Here is a 16,001-nt window from a genome sequence, read left to right as displayed (position 1 = left end):
TTAGGACATGGGCCCATCACATCCAACGTTTTGTCCATTATTAGTATTTTCAGCCGGGTTGCCTCTGGGAAGTCCGTGAAGCCAGCGGTGGGATCCAAAAAATTGTAGTAAACAGGTTCCCATGGTGGTGGGATCTCAAACTGTATGAAATTACCAATGGGGCTAAGCGGGTAATCTGGACGTATGCCCGGGGGCAGGCATTCCGGGGGCGGGGCATTCCTGGGCGGGGCTGTGGCAAGGACGCCGGTCCTTAGAGCCATGGAAACGAGTGCACGTAATCGCAGAGCTGCCACACGCGACCGGTGCACCTCCCAAGGCTAGACTGCTTCCAGTTCTGCGCGCTACTGCTGAGAGGAGGGGCATAACTAAGGCAGAAATCACATGGCAAAATCACCCATTAGTAATCCCCTCTCAGCACACACAAATAATTAGTAACCTACTCTCGGGAAACCGTGAGAACCTGCTGGATCCCACCTCTGCCCATAAGTAAGGAGTGCTTCTGAAGAAGATGGCTCATCAAGTGGGACTTCTTTCCTACCGTTTACTTTCTTTGATTGACCCCAGCAGAGTTCTGGGGGTCTTCACGACAACTTTGACCTTCCTCATTGAATCGGGCAGCCAAGGAAATTATACCGTCATTAACCACAGTTGCTTCCACATTGTACTGATTTGCCATCCAGCTTTCATTGACGCAGCGAATGCAGAGAGATTTGCAACAGCAGAAGAACAGCCGCACAGCAGTTTTCCACGTGTGTTCCTTCCAGGGGGTTGTTTTTCCTGCCATGTGACCGTCATTTGAAGTCTATAAAGTTATGCATGGGGTAGAAAATGTCGACAGAGAAACATTTTTCTCTCTTTCTCACAATACTAGAACCAGGGGGCATTCATTGAAAATGCTGGGGGGAAGAATTAGGACTAATCAAAGGAAACACTTCTTCACGCAACGTGTGATTGGTGTTTGGAATATGCTGCCATGGGAGGTGGTGATGGCCACTCACCTGGATCACTTTAAAAAGGGCTTGGACAGATTTTTGGAGGAGAAGTCGATCTCTGGCTACCAATCTTGCTCCTCCTTGATCTGAGGTTGCAAATGCCTTAGCAGACCCGGTGCTCGGGAGCAGCAGCCGCAGAAGGCCATTGATTTCACATCCTGCATGTGAGCTGTCAAAGGCACCTGTTGGGCCACTGTGAGTAGCAGAGTGCTGGACTTGATGGACTCTGGTCTGTTCCAGCAGGCTCTTTCTTATGTTCTTATAATGCTGAAACCCCAAGAAAGCCCTTCAGAAGTAAAGGTGTTATGAATAAAATTGAAGTTGTGAGAAATCCATAAGTAATCAATATTATACTATAGCAAACAGAGAAAGAGAACTTGCTTTAAAAACATGTTTTGCAGAAGTTATTTGGTAATAGTTTGCACTGGAAGCTGCTAACTGTAACGGGAAAACACGCTTAACCGCAAAGAAAGCAGAAGTCAGGACAGGAAACCTTCTGGGACCAGGAGGACTTTACAGGAAAGTGTAAGATATTGTTTTGCTAAAATTGCTAAAATAATGGTTTATGCAAAGAAAGCAGAAGTTACTTACGAGAAATAACTGCCGAAACCAAGCTTGGGGCTTTCCAGGGTGGGGGCTGTGTGCGCAAAAAGATTTGTAATACCATGACCTTAAATATGAGCTGAGTTGCATCTCAGACCTCAGATTGACTGGGCTTTCGGGTCCTGTCGATCTCCTTCTGCAAGAAGTGACCAATAAACGCTACTCCGTTGTTATCTGATGCGCATGTGAGTATTATAGAAAGGGAATACTTGAAATATCCCCTACTTAACAATTGGTTCTCAACAGGGACTTCTCTAAAAGAGAGAGAGGGGGGCTCCCCAGCATTCTAACGGCCTGGGCATCCGAGTATGCTTGCCCCCTCTTGACCCGAACAGAAAAGGATCGATTAGTGAAGGGGTTGAGGAAAATTGCACCCAGACCACTTCGTTAGAAGCTGCTCACTCTCTCATAGCCTTTCCGCTCTCTACGCCAAGCAACTCTAGAAAGATACGGTAACAGCATTGAAGTAAGCCGGCTTCTATCGTAAACTCCTAGACTGACTGCTGATTTGGTGAGTTACTATCTTCGGATATAGGGTAAATAAGTTGAGTCAGAAAGAGTGCAGGAAGGGGAAAGCGAGTATGACGGTTCAGTCTCCAAAAGCAGCCCCCTCCTTAAGGATCGGAGGTAAGCTCCATATTGATTCCAGACACAGTCCCTCTATATGGTGGGTCAGATCCTTCAACAATGGGATAAGTTAGGTGGCACAGAGGTTCTCCAAAAGGAGATGATGGTGAAATTATGTCAGGTTATCATTTGGCCCACCTATCCCAAGCTGGAGTCAGTGAAAAAGATGGCTCCATTTTGGAGACTTGAACTTGTGACAGAAGACAGCAGTGTAAAGAGATGTATCAATATATAGTTGACCTGATGGACTTAGAACCATTGATTGGTCCAGATGTCGGGATGGCATATATATCGATACATGGAGATATATGGATTTGTTTTGCACAGAACCAGGTGCAAAGGAGGGAACGTAACCTATACCCCAGCATGGAAGCAGCTTCAGGGAGATGAGAGAACAAAGAGAATTATGGAATTAAGGAAACAAAGAAATCGGATCCCTTTGGATTGTCTTCCTCCCTATAGAGCCACTCCAAACCCAAGCCCCACCTGTACAGGTTGTTCACTTTACCTGCTCTCAAGCTGCTGTTCAAGCCCGGACCTTCAGAGGGACAGGTAGCCCAACCGCTCCAGGAACTGTCTTTAAAAACCCCAGGAGGCAACGCTCTCCTCCGGATAGCCAGCAAGGCGAGAGAAAGGTGGACCAAAGATTTGAAATGAGAAAATTGTCACGAGAACTGAAGGATCTACAAGAGCGAGCTAGGAAATGGGGGCAGATATTCCAACTGATGGATTTAGACGAAGAAGGAAAACCCGCCGTTTGGCTCCCTGTAAGACAGGTACCACAAGAAAACGGACAAATAGAGGGTATGTTGAGGGGGCCCCTTTTAACCTCCGCATGAAATAAAGAGGAAATGAAAGGGCACCTTTCCCCCAAATTCTAATGAGGACTCCTAAGCGATTTTATTAAAGCCCTTGAGGGATTCCCTTTGACTCTTCTGTTTTACTTCCTACAGAACTGTTGCATATTTTTACAGCAACTTTACTAACATGTGAAGTGGAAATCAACTGCAGTAGAAGGCCAGCCAAGTCCGATGGGTGAAGGAATAGGAGAACAGATCCACAGTCTAAACTGGAGATTCCACTAGTTACCCCAACTGATTGGGACTTACAGAATCAGGCAGACCCAGAACCTCGCTGGTGTAGGAATTCAGAAAAAAGGGTCTTCCAGGGCTTTCCACCTTTAAAACTATCCCCCCACTCTGTCAACGCTAAGCCCAAAGCCTTTGGGTTCCCCATGAAAAGGAGGAAACTCCCTGGGATTATGGCATGATTCGACTTAAAAAAGGGATAGTATGCGTGGAAATTTTTTGCAGGCTTTCCGAAACCTCAGTGGAGGCCGTGAGGCCAACACAGCTATCTTAAAATTAAGATTTATTGGGGGTGCACAAGATGATATTAGGAAGAAATTACAAAAAAATTGATGGTCTAATGGGAAGGAACTCCTTCCAAAGAGCTTGTTAACGAAGCTTCTCCAGAAAGTTGCGGTCCGCAGGAGACCTACATCCAAGAAAAAGAAAAAATTAATCTCATTGGGTACATGACAGTACAGGAGGTAATAATGAAGAATAGTCACCCAAGCGCCAGGTTGGGAACCTGGTTAAGGGGTGTAGTCGACATCACTGGTTTGGGACCCGGATGGGAGAAGGCTAGGTCGAATCAGCCAGGACGGAGCAATCCCGAGCCCTCAGGGGGCCAAATAGAAATAATAACAGGCTAAATCCAGCCAGACAGCCATTTCGGTCCTGAGGATTATGAGCCAGGCTCCTTCCCCTCCCATGAGCGACATCGGGCACCATTGGGAGTGGAAACAGTGAAAGGGGAGCCGAGTCCCCGCGAGGTTGGACTCCAGTCAATACCCGGGCCAGTCCTCCAGCTGACCCATGATGTCTGCCTAGCCTGTGGTCAAGCTGGACACTGCCTTACCTAGAGATTGTCCCCGTTACAGAGAGAGGTAGGAACTAATCGGGACACCTTCCATGAGCCAGGCAATGCAGCTGGAGAGAGAGATGATTGAGAGGGTCGAGGGTTTTCCTGTTTTCTGGACCTGCCTCGCAGGAACCCTTGTTAACTCTAGAGGTAGGACAGGACAGACACCCCATAACCTTCCTTGTAGACACGGGTGCCACAAGATCAACATTATATGAGAAAGTTCCCCACATGAGAGAAACTGGGGGCAATAGCAGAAGTAGAGTAATTGAGTACAGGAGTTCCTTCCAGAAGTCCCTTTATCTTGGCACTTCCTCCTTGTGCATGCAAATGTGACGGTCAGCTCCTTTGCATGCATGATTGCCTTCTTGGATGCCGTCTAGTGGAGTAAATTCTGATGTAACGAGATTTGCAAAGGCAAATTGGGAATGACTCATCAAACTTCAAAGCGATGACAAAATGCATAGCCCGGGCTTGGGGATGCTTGACAGAGTGTAGATAAAGAAAAAAATTAACCCTCAAGTGTGGGCAGCCCCTGGCAACCCAGGCCTGTTAGACGTCACTCCAGTGACTATCACAGTTAAGCATGATCGCCCTGTATGTGTTAAACAATATCCAGTCCCCAAAGACTCTCAGCTAGGATTAGCACCAGTTATAAAAAGCCTGTAATGATGATGGTTTGATCAGGTGGATCCATCCTCGCCTCTATTCCTACCCCCCCATTGACTTCCAGTTCAAAACTAGATGGGTCGTGACCGCAAGATGGTACAAGATCTAAGGGGAGATTAATGGCAGGTGGTAGTCCAAAGAACTCCAATCGCTCAAGACCCTTACGCATTCTCAATAATATCCTCACGAAGTCTACTAACCCTATACAGTAATGGAATTTAACTTCCAGCATTTTTTCTGTGTGCCTCTTTGACCTTCTTCAAAGAAATAATATTGTTCTTGTATTTCCTCTTCAATGGCCGTCGCATCCAGATGTTGCAGGGTTGGTCACTTTCGTCTAGAATGGAATAAGCTCTTGCCCTCAGGGCTATTGGCTAGTAGAATCACCTACTATTTTTTGGGAGATAATCAGCCCAAGTCCTATGCACGGGACCCCACCCAGGTACTGCATTGACCCAGTATGGATGATCTCCTGCTGAGGGGAAGAGAGGCAAAACGTTTAAGAACACCTCCTCTATCTGATCTGCGTTTAACTTTTGGCTGAAAAAGGTCTCAGAGTTTCAGAGAAAAGTCCCAGTTTTGTCAAACCCAGGTGAAATACATTGGCCACCTTCTTAGAGGGGGAAAGAAATTGATAGACCCCGAAAGAGTGACAGGAATACAGGATTTGCCTCTTCCCAGAACAAAGCGGCAATTAAGAGGGTTCCTGGGAACTGTAAATTACTGCAGAACTTGGCTTCCTGAATTCGCTGTGTATACCACACCCCTGACAGCTAAATTGAGGAACGAGCAGCCCGACAGATTGGAATGGGAGAGAGAGGAAATTAAATCATTTGAGGCTCTTAAGAAAGCATTGTTAAATGCACCAGCTTTAGGCCTGCCCGATGGACGTAAACCTTTGCACTTGTTTTGTATTGTAAGAGAAGGCCACATGATTTCAGCGGTTGTTCAGAAAAAGGGTGGGATAGACCTTCAACCATAAGTGGCATTATTTTTTCCAAGCTCCTGGATCCAGTTGTTAGGGGTTGGCCGCCGTGCCTTCAAGCCTGTTTCGCAGTGGCTTTAGCAGTTGGAATGACCAGAAAATTTGTAGCAAATGCAGCAATGATAGTACATACCCCTCATCAAATTAGAGCTGTATTATCACATGCCGCTCGACAATGGATGACTGGATTCTAGAGCTTTTGCCAAGAATTGAAGCACAACTCCTAGAGACAATCTTCGATTTAGCAATGGTTGGTTACTGAGCAAAACATGGGACCAGTGATAGGACTCCAGGGATTCCTCCCCAATGAACCAACAGTTTGCTGATGACCATGAGTGTATAGGACATTATACAGTTACAAACAAAGCTAAAGGAGGATTTGAAGCAGGAACCTCTGCTCAAGGCGCAGCTAATTGGTTCATTGATGGATCATTCAGGGTTGAGTAAATGGGCTCTTCGTGAAGAGTGGGTTTGGTAATAATAAAGAAGTTGGGACAGCAAATAGAGGTCAGGAGCACTCCCTCCTTCTTTTTCTGCCCAAACTGCTGAACTGTATGCTTTAAAACGAGCTTTAGAGCTGGCTAAAGGTATGAGAGTACACATATATACAGATTCAAAGTATGTATGTGGGGTTGTTCATGTATTTGGAAAAATCTGGAATGAAAGGGGGCTTTTGAATGCTAGAGGAAAAACAGTAGCACATGTTAGGCTAGTGTCTGACAGTCCTAGATGCCTCCTCAAGCCGACCCTTCTCTGGAAGTTGGGCTAAACATTCATGTGGAAAAGGGCACCAAAGGGGTAACCTTTGAAGCCATATAGGAAATCGATATACAGATGAAGCTGCCAAACAAGCAGCCTTTAGAAAAAGCGAAACTTCACCTGAAATTCTTTTTTAGCCAAATTAAGCGATCCCGCAGGGGAAAGAGCTACCATTATTCCGTTGACATATACTTCGACAAAGAAAGGGGAATGTGCAGAAAGGCAGAGGGGAGCTAAATGGGACTTCAAAAGCGCCAGGTGCTACCAGATGGTAAGGGTGTGGCTTACCGGAGGGACAGCTCGCTAGCGTTCTAAAAGCTCTTCATGACGAGGAAGCCATTGGGGTACTCAGTTCAGGCGTAGTGCGGCAGCGTTTTTTTGCAGAAGTACATGTTCAATAAGCAAACGGGTGTGGACTCTGCCAAAATGGGATCACATCCAGCTGCCCATATTTGGCGCTAAAGATAAACAAAAAGCGGAGCGGCACACCAAAGCCCTCTGGAGGTGCGTCCGCTGGCTGTTCATCCCTTCCAGGACGCCTTCCAGTTGGATTTCATTGATATGCCAACGTGGGGAAGCTAAAACATTGCTCCGCTTTCACTGAGAAACAAATTGACGTGGGTTGGGTAGAAGCTTTCCCCACAGCCCGGGCAACAGCAGGGGTGGTCTGCAAATTGATTTTAGAAAACATAATATCGAGGTTCGGTTTAATTGAACGTTTGAACAGTGACAGGGGCCCCCATTTCCATGAAAAAGTACTCCAGGGGGTTATGGAACACAGCTTGGGATTCGTGGATCGGTGACATATTCCCTGGCGCACCCTAAAGCCCGGTCAGGGACATGAGAAATGAGATGGTACTTTTGAAAAACTATGATAAAAATTGATGTTACAAGGCGTCGCCTTTACCTTGGACCAAGGTCTTGTCACGCTATACCACTATTTAATATTAGAATTCAGCCGGGCAAGGACAGGGTTAGCCCTGTCCCCTTTGAAAATGTTATATGGGTTCTCTATATGGGATGTGGGCCCCCCTGGAGAAACCTGCAGGAGCCATTAACGCCATGAGAATCAAAAGAGATGCCTTCCTTGGCGGAAATATGCTTTCTGGCACTTTTCTCAATTCCTGTCTGCTAACAGGAAAACAAGCGACCGATCCATCAAAGCTCCACCCCTGGAGGGTTGCTGCTTTTTTTTCGCTGTGCATTCGCTCCAACCTGGTGACTTCGGGTCTCTTCATTCGGCCGGTGGAGGACTGAACCATTGCGTCAAAGCAGTCAGGAAGCGACCTTTCTTTGTCCTTCTGGTCACAGAAACAGCAGTTCGAACAGGAGAAAAAAGGCTGGACTCATCATACCCGGGTCAAGCCTGCGCCTCTTCAATCGGGTTCCCTGAACTGTTTTTTATGACTTTTCCAACCTCGCACACTCCACTTTCGCACTCGCGTTTGCCACCACAGAAAGACAATCCCGATTGGACTCCTGAACGTCGGTTTGAACAATTTGCTAGTGTATTTGAAAATACTGCTTGTTTTCCCTTTGGACCTATTTTAGTGGAGGACGGGAGCTGCGATTGTGGGAATTGGGTCTGGCAGAGGTGGGAATACAGAGAAGAAAACCATTGTTGGGGTCGTATACAGGCTACAGTTTGTCAGTTTGTAAGGAAAAAGCCAGACTTAAGAAATAAGATATTTGTTTTGGCCTATTATCAGAGATTGCCCCTTACCGGGAAAAGGATAAGGAGGTGGAACACTATATTGGCAGGACAGCTAAAGTATAATAAGGTCGTTCCTTGGTGGAAATTGTTAGATCATTATTTTTGGGCGCAATTAGTTCCTTGCGCATGTCAATCGGCATATAAGGAACTTTATAAAAAAATCAAACCAGCTGTAGAAGCCACCAAGTCCCATGCAAACTTATCTCAACGACGATAATATCGAGTGGTCTTGCGTCGAAAGGTTCCAAAACATAGCAAGGCAGCTTGAAGACCCAAAATTCTTTGGTAGGGGCCCTGAACTACATGCAACTGGTCCCTTATGTACTTATTGGGAATGGCAGAGATTTGAGTTCAGGACTGCTGAACACAGGTGGGGCAAAATATTAATAGCAAGACGGAAACCTGACGTATACATTGCTAGTTTACCTGCATCTGTAATAGCTTACTACCAACAAAGGCCAGGAAAGCCGCTAGTGAGAGCGTGGTGGTACCGGAGGCCATCCCGATTGTGTTTTAATTGGGTCTGTACCTATTACCAGTCCCTTAGTCAAGATTTTTGGCACCGCCAATACTGCGGGTGCCACATCATTGGTAGGCCATACCGTCCCCTAGAAAGAGAAGGAGAGGAGGAAAGGAAAGACGAGGTCCTTCCAACAGAAATAGTGCAAGAAAGCCAAAATGCAGAAAATGATAATGTGGGTCGTGATATCCTTGCTCAATTGCTTGCAGAGACATCAATCCCAGGCCGGATGGCATCGCAATCAGTTCCACCTCTTAGCCCGGAACACCAGTCGGGTCCTGAATGTGTCTGAATGCTGGTTGTGTAGCCACGCTCCAGCCACGGGATCAGGAGGGTGGCCTCTACTACCCTCCTCAGCCCTTACATTGGACGCCTGGAACGATACATTCTGTGCAGGGGCCACCAATCCTGAAGTAATTGAGAAAGCTCACATGGAAGGAGCAAGTGATCCAACCCGCATTGCCTTAACACGACCATGGAGTTGGCCTGAAGCTCCTCTCTGCCTGCAGTGGCATAAGAATGAGGAGGTCGGAACATTGGCCTCCAAATGGATAGATATGGGAAGAAGCGAGGAACAACCGAAAAAGACAATCAGGTTTAAGAAAATATCCCAGTATGAAACCCCTAGAACATTTAAAAAGGGAGATCTCAGGGTTCAGACACAGGATGGAAATTTTATACACCTTGTAAGAGTTACTCCCAAACCTACCAAACAACCGATACCACCCACGGCCGCACCGGAACCAGTAGAGGACCTGGGAAGTTACCCCTCTTGCGAAAGAACCCTACTTATGTCCCAGGCAGGGTCAATTTGTAGCGACAACCCTTGGCTTGATACAGACCCTTCCTTTAATTGTTCAGTGAGCTTGGTCCATATCCAGGAGCCCTTCCTTATATGACAACATATAGTGACCTTTGCATGGTATTGACCTTCAAATAATATATGATATTAATTTATACATATATTCACTCCCTCCTGGAATTTATTGGCTTTGTGGTAATTTGGCACTGAAAATACTTCCACCCAGGTGGAAGGGAATTTGTACTCCGGGAACCATTGCACCGGGGATGATTTGTCAAAAGATCAGCCCAAAGCAAAGCTCGGTAAAGACGGATGCAGTGGAGAACAAAAGGGCAATAGACCCCACAGCTGGGATATGACCCCTGAACACTTATCTTACGGAAGGAGAACGGTTCGTAGCTATTGCATGGCCTGCAATAGGGGTAGCATGGAATGTCAAACAATTGAGAATACTATCTGCACAAAGTTAGGAGGCCCCAGTCATCGACACAGCAGACAGTGTGGCAAAGCTAGAAATAGGAATTGAATCCCTGGCAAGGGCACCTGTAATGCTACGAAAATACCTGGATTTCTTTTTAAGTGCATGGGGATTGTGTTTCTGGTTAAATACAACCTGTTGTCACTATATCAACGAATCAGGTCAGATTGAAACAAATATAAAGAAACTACATGAGATAGCTAAAGCAGTACATAATACCTTTGAAGAAAACACAAAGACAGGATGGTGGGACTGGCTCACAAGTTGGCTTCCAGACTGGGGATGGATAAAAGACTTTATAATTGGAGCAGTAGGCTTAGTGACCATAGGAGTTGTAATTTGTTGTTGTATTCAATGTTTGCCTTTGACTGGCCATTGCATCCCTGCTCGCACCCAAGTTTCCACTGGATTTGAAATTTCATGGTTGTTAGGGATGAAAGCATCCCCAGGAAAGAGGTATATATGAAGTACTCTTATGCCTCTTTGTTGTCAGATACTTCAACGGTATATGAAGTATTAGTAAATGAACATGAAGATTCATATGAAAGTATGAAAGGTGATTTCTCACAAAAGTCATTTTAAAGAGAAAAACTGGGGATTGTTATGAATAAAATTGAAGTTGTGAGAAATCCATAAGTAATCAATATTATACTATAGCAAACAGAGAAAGAGAACTTGCTTTAAAAACATGTTTTGCAGAAGTATTTGTAACAAGCTTGCTGGAAGCTGCTAACTGTAACGGGAAAACACGCTTAACCGCAAAGAAAGCAGAAGTCAGGACAGGAAACCTTCTGGGACCAGGAGGACTTTACAGGAAAGTGTAAGATATTGTTTTGCTAAAATTGCTAAAATAATGGTTTATGCAAAGAAAGCAGAAGTTACTTACGAGAAATAACTGCCGAAACCAAGCTTGGGGCTTTCCAGGGTGGGGGCTGTGTGCGCAAAAAGATTTGTAATACCATGACCTTAAATATGAGCTGAGTTGCATCTCAGACCTCAGATTGACTGGGCTTTCGGGTCCTGTCGATCTCCTTCTGCAGAAGTGACCAATAAACGCTACCTGCTGTTATCTGATCGTATGTGAGTATTATAGAAAGGGAATACTTGAAATATCCCCATAACAAAGGGGGAAGGGGGAGACGGTAATCGTAAAGGATTTGGGTCAAGGTTTATAGGAAAAACTGAGTCCTGACACAAGGAAAGTGAGCCAATGTGGCTGATACATTAAACAGCCTACAGCTTCTCTTCTATGCCCATGCAAAGGTGTTTGGAATATGGTTTTTCAGAAAAGAATGCATCAAACAAGGCTACGGAGAGATTAGAGCAAAGTGACTTTTGTGGGTTTTCCGGGTTGTGTGGCTATGGTGTAGTCGTTCTCATTATGACACCCTTTGGGTTAGTGGCTCTGAAATATTGGCTTAGGGCCATTTTTAGTACAGGGCAGTTCATGAAACCGAGATGGGGTAGCGTCATCAGTCATTGGTCCAAGACAATGGCATGTAAAGCTGCAACTGGACTTTTCTCTTCTTTTCTTTTGCTTATGGGATAGGACACGGCCCTAAAGTCAGTAGAACCAAATACTGAGGGATATTGCCTATTCAGAATTATGGTACCACGGGCACACATTTTGTTCCCCCCGTTCAATTGGAACGGAATGTATAGACTCTTTCCAGATTGCCAAGTATTTAAAGAGCAGTAGAGCACATTCTTTCTGTAGGTTGATGCCTCGGCAGCTTATTTATCCCTTGCTGACATAGACTTCCAGTCAGTCATCACGATTTTATGTGAAGAGTTTATTAGAGGATATTATTGGGAGATAAGAACTCAAGGATGTCACGAACCTCTTATCTGAGGTCTTGGAGAATCCGTGAACAAATTAGCAAAGATATATGAGAGCGCTGCATATTTCTTTCTGCAGTGTATGTGCATGGTATGGTTCGCTTCTGTATTTTGTGTACTGTGTTTTCTTGTGACATGGGTCTATAGACTGTATTGAATAAGCTTACTGACTAGTAGCTTTTGCTTATAATGTTTCAGAGGCACGTCGTGTTGAGATGCGATACGCCTCTGAAGATGCCACCTGTAGATGCAGGTGAAACGTTGGGAGCAAATCTACTACGAGCGACTTCTTGGATAGCATCAGCTGGAGAGCCAATTTCATGAATGGACCGAGTCTACAAAGAGTTGTTACCTATTCTGAATGAAGTGTCTATTTTGACTTGGACAGAAGTATTATGAATGGGAATTTAGCTGTGTATTACACCACAGTAAAATACTTTGAATGAGACCTGAAAATTGCTGTGTTACATTGTGACTACAATATTGTTCGTTACCTAACATGTGTTGTTAATTATGAAATGATTTTTCTGTATATAATTCTTCTATGAAGCAATAGGTTTGTATAACTTTGGTACAAAGAAATTTTTGTTTATGTTGTTATTCCTATGAAGCAATAGGAAAATACATACATATGAAAATAATCTCCAAGTCAAGTACATGTTTTCATGTTATCATACTATTATCCTGTGGGTCCTGTTCAAATGTTAAAAAATATTAGATACTTCAAAACACATAGCACCATTCAGTTTCTTAGGGTGTGAACTCGCTTGTGTTACTATTCAGTTTCTTAGGGTGTGAACTCGCTTGTGTTACTAGAGCAAATCTACTATGCCTTTTCTCATGAAAAGATGCAAGCTCGGCCGTGTATTGATTTACCACCACTTCCTGGAACTTATTTGCTCTGTTTGGGTCCTGGTCCCTCCTCCAACCCTCCTGGCGGCACATGGGGTGAGGGTTGAGAGAGGGAGAGAGAGAGAGAGAGAGAGAGAGAGAGAGAGAGAGAGAGAGAGAGAGAGAGAGAGAGAGAGAGGAAGAACTCTGTCGCAAAATTTGGCAAAATTGCTTGGTTTGGGGCCACATCTTGGACTTTTAAGGGAGTAAGCCCACAAGAAAAGTGGGATTTACTTCCAAATAAGCACGTATAGGCCAGGATTGTTGCAGAAGCAGAGGAGGGTGTGAGAAGCTTGGGTGAGGATTGGGTGAGCAAGTACGACAAAGTCAGCAGGGAATGGCAGCCAAGCCAGGACTCACCCAAAGACCACCTCCTGACTTTCATAGAGCAGTGAGAAAAGAAGAAGAAGAGTTTGGATTTATATCCCCCCTTTCTCTCCTGCAGGAGACTCAAAGGGGCTGACAATCTCCTTTTCCCTTCCCCCCACAACAACCACCCTGTGAGGTGGGTGGGGCTGAGAGAGCTCCGAAGAACTGTGACTAGCCCAAGGTCACCCAGCTGCATGTGTTGGAGTGCACAAGCTAATCTGGTTCACCAGATAAGCTTCCACGGCTCAGGTGGCAGAGTGGGGAATCAAACCCGGTTCTCCAGATTAGAGTGCACCTGCTCTTAACCACTACACCATGCTGGCTCTCAGTTGCATGAGGGGGGCCACAGAGTAGCCCACAAACGGCCCAGCCCACCTGCCCATCTAGACTCACACCACAGTCCAAGTTGTGCAGGGGTGTAAAAAGCGGACTATTTTCTACTGCGGAAGCATGCTACTAAAAGCTACCAACCGAACTATCATCTTTCTGTGAGAAAGAGTATACCTACTGGCCACACAACCCAGAAGACTCAAAACAGCCAGTTGAGTCTGTTAGAATATTTGGCATCTCTTACGTAACGAATTGCAGGAGCCAGATAGTTGCACCATTTGGTTGCTGTGTGTTAATCCAGAGCAGCTGGGCAGTTGATTGGTCGATTTGAGGGTGACCTTCAATGCTGCATATTATGGTGTAGCTTTTCTCTGCTCCACTCTTTTCCCCTCTACGTTTTCCTCTCCTCTTTATGCTGCATTTTATGCTGCTGAATTTTTGTCCTTGTTTGCTTATTTGTACGAGCTTGTTTGCTTGCGGTTGCTTTTTAGCCCAGGACTATTTTGTCTTCCTCTTTTGTAAATATAATTTTTGTAGCCTGACTTTTCATACTCAGAACTTTATTAAAGGATAACTTCCTTTTTATAGCTCTGCTGCGTTTTGTTTTTGTTTTTACTCTGCTAAAGAAGCGGGTAGTTTCAGTTCTTCTATCAGATTCCACACATTGAAGTCCTCGATAGGAGCAAAGCCCGAGGAAACCTGGAAGGGAGCCGTGTCGAGAACGGTGTCATGTGGATACTCCAAAAATAAAAGCAGTCCTATTTTGCTGACAAAACCTCGATGTGGCAGCCCTGCTCAGCAGGTTCTGAGCAGGTACCAAGACCAGCTATCAGTTTATGTGACCAAGTAGGCCACCAAATACCCAGTTTCTCCAAAAATAAGACATCCTCTGAAAATGAAACATACCAGAGGTTTTGCTGAAGTGCTAAATATAAGGCATCCCCCAAAAGTAAGATGTACCAGTTGCAAAGTTTTTGTAAACTCCTCCCCCTTCCTGCCTCGCCTAGCCCCACCCCAACAGACTGGTTTGTGATGACAACTGTACAGTATATAATAAATGCTCATTATTTTTGTTCAGACTGGTTTGTGATGACAGCTGTACAGTATATAATAAATGCTCATTTTTTTGTTCAGCAATAAATGTGAATTCTTCTTCATGGAAAAATAAGACATCCCCTGAAAATAAGACGTAGCGCATCTTTGGGAGCAAAAATTAATATAAGACACTGTCTTATTTTCGGAGAGACAGCTGCTATTGCATTAGGAACCTGGACTGATCCAAGCACATGAGGCAACACATACTGGGACAAATAAAAGTTGGATTTTTGAACACAGGATTTTCAAGAATTGCGGCATCACCAGCAAGACCGTCGGGCGCCGGAAGGGCTCAACAAATACACGTGTCACTTACCATACCTTACCTGGAAATAAGCTTTATTGAACATATTTGTAAAATTATCTCTTTCAGTTGAAGGACTGAATTTGCACAAACTTTTTTTTCTACAGAATTAAAAAATAAACAAATCAAGCCTCCTCGCGGTTTACTGCATCGCTTTGTGCTTTTTTTTTAATATTCACGTTTTCAAATGTTATACTCATTTTTTTCCCTTTTAAAATCCGAATTATTTGCATATAAGAATTTCCCCCTCTTTTTCATCCCGGGGTGCTGAAAGAACATGTGATGGTCGTAATAATTATAATAATCCTTGCTTAGACAAAAAAAAAGAGTCTTCTCTTTAATGAAGTTAAAAGCGGAGATAATTTAAAGGGGCACGGACTTCAAATTTTCGTTACCAACTTGTAGAAGGGGAAATTTACACTGTATTGGAAAACTGGCTGATTACAGTTATGGGATGGAGTCAGGTAACTGAAAATAATTCTTACAGGTTTTATTATTCTTTTTTTTTGTAAAAGTGTTTTTTTTCCTTTTCAATTTTGCTAAAATAATAAAATAATATTTCACAATTTGCACAGAGTCCGATAAAAGGGCAGAGGCCTTTGATCTTCTCCGTGTCTGGAAATAGAACCAGGTCGGCTGGTCTGTGTTAAACGCTGTCAAAAGTTTTGTTTCTCTTTCGTACGCACTGTAATCCTCCCTCGCTCGCGCTCTCCCCTCTAAAGTTAGGGCCAATCTCATTCCGCACAGAGGTTAGAGTAAGAGAAATCACTTGTGTGTGTGATTTTGTATGTGTGTGTGTGTGTGTGTGTGTGTGTGTGTTTTAACCATCACCTTCTTGGTTTATCAACCTGCCGCGGCTCCAGCCGACCCCACTCAGTCACCTGAAAAGAGAGGGCCGCTTCCATCTCCCGACGTTAATCGGAAGCCATTTCCTCGGCCTGGACCATCGGGAAGGTTCGATGACACACATCTCGTCCGAGAAAAAAGGTCCTCCTCTAATTCAAGTCAACCCATCTCTGTTAAGTGGCTTCGATGTGTTTTTTTAAAATTTTTGTTCTCCTGGCCTGTAGTTTGCTTTTTAAGAAAAAAAGAGTTTGC

General features: G+C 44.6%; 1 protein-coding gene across 1 annotated transcript in view; it reads left to right on the top strand.

The window, feature by feature from the left end:
- LOC125426437 (MAM domain-containing glycosylphosphatidylinositol anchor protein 2-like) overlaps nucleotides 1–16,001 on the top strand; it is a 221,584-nt gene that overhangs the window by 139,622 nt on the left and 65,961 nt on the right. The window lies entirely within an intron of this gene.

Source organism: Sphaerodactylus townsendi, linkage group LG02 (assembly GCF_021028975.2).
Source record: "Sphaerodactylus townsendi isolate TG3544 linkage group LG02, MPM_Stown_v2.3, whole genome shotgun sequence".
Taxonomy (NCBI): Eukaryota; Metazoa; Chordata; class Lepidosauria; order Squamata; family Sphaerodactylidae; genus Sphaerodactylus; species Sphaerodactylus townsendi.
Note: the sequence above shows the minus strand (reverse complement) of the source record. Positions and strands in the feature narration are given on the sequence as shown.